The sequence below is a fragment of the Anolis carolinensis genome, chromosome 2 (genome assembly GCF_035594765.1).
Source record: "Anolis carolinensis isolate JA03-04 chromosome 2, rAnoCar3.1.pri, whole genome shotgun sequence".
In the NCBI taxonomy this organism is placed as follows: domain Eukaryota; kingdom Metazoa; phylum Chordata; class Lepidosauria; order Squamata; family Dactyloidae; genus Anolis; species Anolis carolinensis.
The window spans coordinates 242101971-242111583 of NC_085842.1; positions in this window are offsets into that span (position 1 = coordinate 242101971).

A 9613-nucleotide genomic window follows, 5' to 3' on the forward strand; every position below is an offset into this window, starting at 1 on the left:
TCTTTCTCTAATCTGCAGAGTGAGGGAATGGTATCTTAGGCCAGGAGCAGTGCTTTGATAAATGTGTTTATTTATATATTTGTCAGATGTGGTATTGTGTACTGAATACAGTATCGTGCTTAATGATACCTCGTGGACCTGCCCCTTTTAATATTGCTCCGGCAGCATCACCATAGGCCAGCTCCAAGGACATCCACAGTGGACCGCCCTAGGCCTCAGGTTTGGCACAGAAATCTCTGGCTTGGTTTGGTTCTGACTTGGGCACCATAAAACAGAAAACAACAACAACAACAACAACAACAACAATAAACTTTATTTATACCCCGCCACCATCTCCCCAACGGAGACTCGGGGCAGCTTACATGGGGCCATGCCCAGATCAATCTGAGTGTAGACAGGATAGCTAATATGCAATAAGCACAGATTTCCCAGCCCTTGGATGACAAGCCTGAGTACAGCATTTGTTGCTCTAATACAGCATTTGTGATGAAAGGGTTCTGATTTTGTTTATTCTAGACTGCAGCTCTTAGGTATCACAGCCAATGGTGAGGAATGATGGGAGACATACCTCCCCCCCCCCCCAAAAAAAACCCTGATGGAGAGGTTGTCATAAGCTATCCATCACGTTGAGTGATTTGATTGGATAATGGCTCGGGAGACCAAGGATTGGATCCCCACTTAGCCATGGAGATCCACTGGGTGATTTTGGGTAAATCACACTGTCTCAGCCTAAGAGGAAACCAAAAACCAAACCTCTCTGAACAAATCCTTGGTGTTGACTTGAAGGCACACAAGAGCAATAAGGTCCATATATTTTGCACTCTTCCTCTATTAAACTGTTCAGACAGAATGCTAAAACGAGGGCTTTATTTTTTTTTTCATACCAGCAGAGGGAGCTGGCGATGAGAAAAGGAAAACAGGGAGGGGAAACTAAATTATGATAACTGTTTTAAAAAACGTTTTTTATTATTAGGATTTAATTTCTGTACCTTGTTTTGATTCATGCTGTGAGCTGCTTTGTTTACCAAGCTTCTTTGCATCTAGCTAGCTTGTAGTGCACAAAGACCTCCCTAGATTTACAAAGTTAAAAGTCTGAGTCCCAAATACCACACACCTTAGAAATCGACACTGTAACAACAAAGGAAAAGGAAGGATGTGGAAGCAAGGATAAATCAGTCAAGATGTTATTGATATTTTGATTATTTTGATCACATTTACTTTGGCATATGGTACTTTGAGATGAAGCATCTCTTGTGTAATGGCTCTGATCAGAAAAAACTAAAGCATGCAAGAGGCTCAGAAACTTTTTCCTGTTTAATGTACTGTCGAAGATTTTCATGGCTGGAATCACTGGGTTGCTGTGAGTTTTCCGGGCTGTATGGCCATGTTCCAGAAGCATTTTCTCCTAACATTTCACCCACATCCACGACAGACATCCTCAAAGGTTGTGAAGTCTGTTGGAAACTAGGCAAGTGGGATTTATATATCTGTGGAAGGTCCAGGGTGGGAGAAAGGACTCTTGTCTGCTTGAGGCAAGTGTGAATTGGCCACCTTGATTAGCATAAAATAGTTTGTAGCTTCAAAGCCTTGCTGCTTCCTGCCTGGGGGAATCCTTTGTTGGCCCTGATTGTTTCTTTTCTGGAATTCCCCTGTTTTTGAGTGTTGTTGTTTATTTAATGTCCTGATGTTAGAGTTTGTTTTAATACTGGCAGCCAGATTTTGTTCATTTTCATGGTTTCTTCCTTTCTGTTGAAATTGTCCACATGCTTGTGGATTTCAGTAGCTTCTCTGTGTAGTCTGACATGGTGCTTGTTGGAGTAGTCCAGCATTTCTCTGTTCTCCTGTTTGTAACTCACAAGTTGGCTTCTGTCTTTAAGTCTCCCCCCCCTCTCTCACACACACAAACACACAAACATACACACACACCATCTACTTAGGAATCACCAACAACAGTGGTTCCCAACCTTTTTGACTCACAGAGCCCTTTAAAAATTAATTTCTATAGTGGACCCCCTTAGGCCTACCCTATGTCTTACAAGTTAATAGTGTTTAGGATTAGTGTTATGGGAGAGGGGGGGGAGGAAGAGGGAATACATATAAAAGAATGTAAAGGAAAGAAGTAGCTAAACAATTGCACAATATCCACGCAATGAAATTGTATTTTTTAAACTTTGAAATTTACCATAATCTCCCAATTTATTCTCAACTACCACCAATACACGATATTGTCAAAACTTTGCCAGCTGCGGTGGTGCAATCGGTTAAACCCTGGTGCCGGCTGAGCTGCTGATCTGAAGACCTGAAGGTCGGTGGTTCGAATCTGCAAGATGGGGTGAACTCCCGTCTGTCAGCCACAGCTTCCCATGCGGAGACATGAGAGAAGCCTCCCACAGGATGGTAACACGTCCAGGCCTCCCCTGTGCAACATCTCTAGAGACAGCAGATTCTCCCACAACAGAAATCCCCTCTGGCCCAGAGGCTCTGGGGTTGACTAAAGCAGGATATAAGTATGGTAAATAAAATAAATAAATAGATAAATAAATAGCAACTTCCAAGTCACTTCTGACATGGTAAAAAAAAATTCTTCGAGAGTTCTATAAATCAAACCATTTGTGTTACAACAGAACTAGAGCTGGGCTGTGGCGCAGGCTGTTGAGCAACCAGCTGCAACAAATCACTCTGACCAAGAGGTCATGAGTTCGAGGCCAGCTCGGAGCCCCGTGTTTGTCTTGTCTTTGTTCTATGTTAAGGCATTGAATGTTTGCCTTATATGTGTAATGTGATCCGCCCTGAGTCCCCTTCGGGGTGAGAAGGGCGAAATATAAATATTGTAAATAAATAAATAATAAATAAATAGAGTGCACTGTAGTGCAACAGTAGGCCTAAATTAAGACATAACATAAAATAATGTTCAAATATTTAATGAGACACCTGTGGTCGATTTTTTTTGCACAGTTTTCTTATTTTAGGTTCATTTGATGATAATTGCAGGCAAATGTCAGGTTCTGCATGTAAGCGGCTTCTGGATTTTGTTTTGTTAACCTGTATAGGCGGAGAATCCCGCTTCATAGATATATGTAGTTTAGAAAGGCAGCAATACTAATTTTGCTTTCTCAGACAAGATTTTGAATTCATCTTGTAAATGCAGCCAAAGTTTGGAAGACTTTGATTTTGAAACATGATTGTTAGTTCGTTGTGAGATGTCAAATCTATGAAGTTCTTGTATTCCACTGAGTTTAAGCTGGGTGTTTTTTTGTCCACGCTGAATACATTCATCACCCATTGAAAGTCATCCATCACTTTCTCTTGAACTCTCAGAAAATAATGTTCAAATGAGTCTTTCAAAGCTTTGAGATGTGCCTGAATATTTTTCTGTATTTTCCCTTGATCTTGATGTTATATTCATTTGAGAAGTTTTTTTGTAAGAGAGAAGCAATTGATATCTTCCTTTTTCACATACTCTAACCAATAAGTTTCCTCTTAAAAGAAGACACTTTGGCATTTTCATTAAAAACTGTGGCAGTTTTTCCTTGCAATGATAGCTTGATTTCATTCAATTTGCTAAAAATGCCACCAATTTGACTATAATTCTCAGCTACTGGCTGACCTCTCAGCCTCGGAAGGAGGCAAAGGCAGATCTTCTCTAAAGAAACCCCAGTGATAGGGTTGCCTTAGGGTCAGCATAAAGTCAGAAACAACTTGAAGGCACACAATAACTTTACCCTCACAACAACCTTGCAAGATAAGCGGGTCTTCTATTTTTATTTCTTATTAAACAGAATGTAAGAATATTGCTTTCTTACTATTTTTAAAAATATTTCTTTCATGTCTCAAGAGGCTTGGAGTTTCTAAGAACTACAGGCTATAGTCCATATGCATATAGTCCCTGTCTCAGTCCTGAGAAGTGCATCCCTTTTATGTGAACTACTGTGATAGTATTCTAGAGCAGTGGTGGCAAACCTCCTGGCACAATCTTCCACGCCATGTTTGACCATAGAGTTGTGTTATAGCACTGTTTCTTAAACTGTGGGCTACAACCTGAAATATTGGCAATGGTAAAAGTTTTCTGAATGTCATCTAGTGGCTGTTTTAGACATTTACAGAAATCTGTTGTGCATTGTTTACAGTGGACTCTGCAGAAGATGCTTCAGTTGTACTTTATAAAAAGGAAAATCAACCTGTTTAGTAAATGTTTAATTTTTATACCTATTTTATGTGCTATATACCTAGGGTCATGTTAAAAATTTCAGACTGAAAGGGGTCACAAGTGGAAAAGTTTAAGAACCCCAGTTCTAAATTCCTTGAAAGGTATTCACTCAGGTTAAAAAAGTGGTTTTTTATTCACATGTTTTCCACTTTTGCACCTCTTGCCCCAGCAGATGTGGAGAGCTGGCCTTAGGTAGGGGTTCATTTTATCAATAAAACAGAAAGTTGCAAACATTGCTTTGCTTAATATGAACAAATTGAAATATGTTGTGAGAAGCTCCTTCATGCAAAAGACTTGCCTGTAAATTTAAGGTACACTAACTGTGGAAGTTAATCCTGAAACAGACAGTTCTTTTAATGTAACTTTTGATTGAAATTCCAGGTAGGACACTTTGTGCTGGAAGAAGAAAAAATACCTTTCTAACATTCCAGAGGTGATGACGTTTTCTGTGTAACCATACCTTTGCAACAGGAGCCTTAGCATCGCCACCTACATGTACAAAGCTTGCTCTCAGCATGGTTGTTCACACCAAACTTGGTCACCTTCATAACTCAAACTGTGTTGCAATTTTCATGGGAGTCCAGTTTTCACAAGCCTTTAACAAGTATTTTGTGTTATCCTATAGACTCTAGTTGAACAACTTGATCTATTTAAGTGATTTATAAGTCAGAGCATTGTTTTGAGGAGTAAAGTCCACTTCCTAAATCTTTGTGCATTTGTGGCATTGACAAAAAGAGAGGGGAAAAGCCCTTTCAGAATAATCAGTCCCTCTGGGTTCATTTAGAGCTATTCATTATTTATTTTGGCTGTAACCTTGCTCTGGGAGCAAATCCCTTCAAAATAAGCATAACTCTATATAGACCAGGGTTGTTCAATGTCAGGAAGTGTTAGCCCTGGGTCAGCTAATTTTTGTAGTCCTCAACCCCTTCAGATTCCCCAGATTGCCTTTCTGGAAAAGGGTAATAAATTAATCTTGAAAGTGGATAGCATCCCATTCCTGCTTAACAATTTTTTGAAAAGCCAGCTGAGATACAGTATTGCATTGCCAGACATAAAGGATAATGAAGGAGCTCTGTCATCATGGTTTCTAGAGTTGTGTGCAGAATTCGTTTCTCCCATTTCATCTGTTCTTTTGTTCCATTTGTTACCTTCAGGAGCACAATACAGGACCCCCCCCCCCCCCCCCGGGAATGAAAATAAGCTTGACATGGAAGTAAGCGGGAGTCAATCCCAGCTCCTCACCTGCTTTTTGTGAGCATGTGGTGCGTGCCTCCTTGCCTTGGAGAGTGTGTTGTGGACTATGGGAAGCCCGTACACCTGACTGGCCAAGCACCTCCCCTCCCTTCTGTAAGAAAGTCAGAAGAACTTGCCTTCTTGCCTTGGAAAGTGCATGTGTGGCAAACAGGAAACCCGTGCGCCTGCCTGCACGATCACCTCTCCTCTGTAAGAAATTCACAAGAACTTGCCTTGGAGAGTGTGTGTGTGGCATGCAGGAAGCCTGTGTGACTGCCTGCAGCCAAGCACCTCTCCTCTAGAGTAGAAAGTAGAAACAGGTAAGAAGCCTCCTTAAAATGTGTGCCTGCCTGCAGTTGAGTGTCTCTCCTGTCTCATCTAGAGTAAAACAGCTTAAATGGCTAAAATGATGGGAAGGGGAGCCTGGGAAGCCCACCCCCATGGGCCAATAGAAAATCGATCTTTTGGCACACAGATACTCTCCTGATTTTGGGAGGCTCCCAAAAAATGGATTGGTGTTATCACTGAAAACTGGGACACGAAACGGGTCAACATTTACCTCGAAAGCATAAAACAACAACAACAACAACAATATAATAAATTTTATTTATATACCGTCTTATCTCCCCTAGAGGACTCAGGGCAGTTTCCAACAAGGCAAAGCATTCAGTTGCCAAAAGGAGATCATACAGCAAAGTCAAACAGAGTTTTTTGCACTAATCACCCTCTGTACTTAGCAATTGATGTCTTGGTTTAAATAACTGTTATGTTATGTTGTTTTATAACTATTATTATATTATGTTTTCAATGTATGGATTATATGTTAATTTATGTTGTGGTTGGTTTATTTTCTCATTTATTTTCTCACTTTTTAAAAAGTTTTTTTTATTATTTCTTCATACAGATAACAAAACAATACACTGCAAACCTTTGCCATCTAAAAGATAACACAAAAATTGATTACAAACTTTATGGCTGGGATACAGGTTCCAATTGTGATTCCCTTTACCATATATCTTAATTAATTATCCCTTTAAACCCCCCATCCCACCCACCCTTACCACCCTCTTCCAACCCCCCTCCCACCCCCATCTGGGTTACTTGAATCAATACATTGATTTAATTGTCTGGAAGGCCTGATTTAAAGTTTTGTACCTATCTTTTCCTTCCGTTTTGTCGATTAAGCAAGACCATTTCCTATGCCAATCTTGTCTTGACTGAGTATTCAAATATTTATTTTTCTTTTCATGGATGAAATCATTAATTAAATATTCAGAGAGATACAACCACCAGGTTTTCAGGTCCCACCTTGTTTTATCTTTTATTTTCTCATATAAGCTGCCCCAAGTCCCTTCGGGGAGATGGAGGCGGGGTACAAGAATAAAGTTATTGTTGTTGTTATTATTATTAACATCATAAAACAAAAACATACAATCCTGTTTAAACAACCACAAAAATTAAAATCCATTTTCAATCTGCTTCATCAGAGGGTTCAAAATACCAATGGCCAGAATTTCAGAATAGACATGGGCAACTATGAAGGCCTAGCAAAGGCTAGGATATCATCAGATGTAACTCCAATGGTTACATCTGATGATGCCCCAACATCTTTAAAACCTAACTTTTTAGCCTGGCAGCACCTCAACCAAATCTAAGATGTGGAGATGGGTATCTGAAAAGACTCCTTCATTTGAGATGCCGCCAGGCTGAAACAGTAGATTTAGGGATTGCTCTTCAATAGTTAATGATCACAACAAATTACGAGATTGAAATCCTGTATTTTTAACCCTGTTTCATCATACTCCCAATTCCAATGCTGGGGAAAAAAATCAAAACAACCCATCCAGCCAGGATGAGGAGAAAGTGGGGACTAGTCAGTGAGCAGTATTGTCAGAGGTTTAACTGAGACATGCTTGCATCATGTATTTGGGCGTACTTTGCTATAATAAACTCAAGGCAGTGTGCAAATAAAAATAAATGTATGATTCTTTTTTTCCTAGGAGAGAGATCTAATATTACCAAACAAAGATGATCAAACACCAGTTTCCACTGAGGCAAAGCCATAATGCTGTGTTAAAGAAGAGCAGTAGCAGTTATAATCATACAGACTTTTTTTGAAAGAGAGTTTTATCTTCCAAATCATTGTGACACCTTGAATTAATAAGGAAAAGAATCCATGTGGATGAAGTCCCCTAAGCATTGGCAGTAAAACCGGTGTTGCTTAGTAACCTTCCAGAAGGTCATGAAGCAGTTATTGAGCTTAACATACCAAATTAGACTGTTTATTAATATATAATATTAAAGCAGCATGCGCAGAACAGAAGAACAACTTAAAATAGCTTTTTCCTTGGGAAATACAGAAATCTTCACCTTTGAAGGTAGCCCCAGATTCAAAGCTGTGGCAGAAGAAGCTATGGGTGCATTCATGTATTTCTTTCTCTGAAAGGATTATGGTGTCATGGTTTGAGTGTTGGACTATGACTAGAGAGGCCGGGGATCGATCCTTTGCTCAGCTGTGGAAACCCACTAGTTAACCTTGAGCAAGTTGCATGCTCTCAGCTCTAGAAAACCTTGTGAAATCCCCTTATAAAGAAAAGACCTGAAGGAACACAGTAATAACATGCATCACCAGAATGGGACCCAAGACAGCTCACAGCATGAGTGGAGCTTGCTCACAGGTAACTAGGCATAGGCAGGCCAGCCATACCTATTAACACTGCCAAATAATCCAGATTTTGAATGCAGATTAACTGCTTTGAGCTGGATTATATGAGTCTACACTGCCATATAATCCAGTTTAATACAGTTAATCCACATTCAGAAACTGGATTATATGGCAGTGTAGGTGGTGCCTGAATGAAGTGTCTGCCTGTCTTGGCCTTTGGTTTTGCTTATGTATTTATTGTGATTTGATTTTATTGTGAGCCGCCTTGAGTCCTTATGGAGAGGGAGTGGGATATAAATAAAGTTTATCATTTTTGTTGTTGGTTCTGTGTGCCCTACTTGGGCTGGGAGTGTGTGATTTGCCTGAGGTCACCCAAAGAGTTTCCATGGTTAAGTAGGGAATCAAACCCTGATCTTCCAGAGTCTCAGGCTGGATCTACACTGCCAAATTACACACTTTGAACTTCATGATATGGTCAATGACCTAAATAATACAGCTTGAACTTCATTGAACTGCATTACATAAGGCTGCACTGACTATATAAGACAATATAAACTGTAGAACCACAGTCAAACCATTACACACAGTGGCACTTATTTACTTATTTACTGCCAGCTGGGGAAGAGATATTTGTAGCATTTTATGCTTGCTTTGGATACTATTTTACTTGTTTGGGATACTATTTGCCTCGACTTATATGAGTCTGCATATAAGTGGGGTGTGCATGTATGGTATTTGCTGCCTCAGTCAGCAAAATGTTTTGGGTCAGTCTTGGGCACAGAATTACAATTAAAAATAGCTCTATTTCCCGGCACTTTTAAGCAGTGCCAAGCAATCTAAATCCTTGCCTTGCCATGTTAATTAATCCCTGCTACCCTTGACAGGTACCATTAGTGAGAAACCTGTGGGAACAGCTTATTTTAAGCAAAGAGTCAAGAGGAAACCTGAAAGAAAATAGCTTCGCTGCATTCTGCTACTCCAAACCTATCGTATTAAAAGCATCATGACAGTCACTGACATATTCAGCTATGCCATTGTTGTCTTTTGGTGCCTTTTGGCTGGTTATTTATAATTAATTCCTTTTTGCACTAACTAGTTTTAGGGCCATAGCTTCACCAAAGAGTGGGAAAGAATTGCTCACTAGTTCAATCGTCAGCTTGTGCTATGCCTTGTGCTGCTGCCTCAGGCTGTGTGATGGGTGTTGAGGTGACAGTAAGGTGGATGGGAGAAGTGTATGCTTTCTAACAGAAGTTAGAGATTTTATTTTTACTCAATTCCTTCTTTTCAAAGAAATTTTTTTTCCAAAGCCCTGGCTTTGGGCTATGGTAGGCATGTGTAGTCTGCGATCCCTATCTTTGAACTGAGCATGTTTATGTGCATTGTTTTTGGATGTACATGTATCTCTAAAGATAAAGGTTTTCACCTGGCATGAAGTCTAGTCATGTCCAAATTTGGGAGGTTGATACTCATCTTAATTTCTAAGCTGAAGAGCTGGCATTTTATTTATT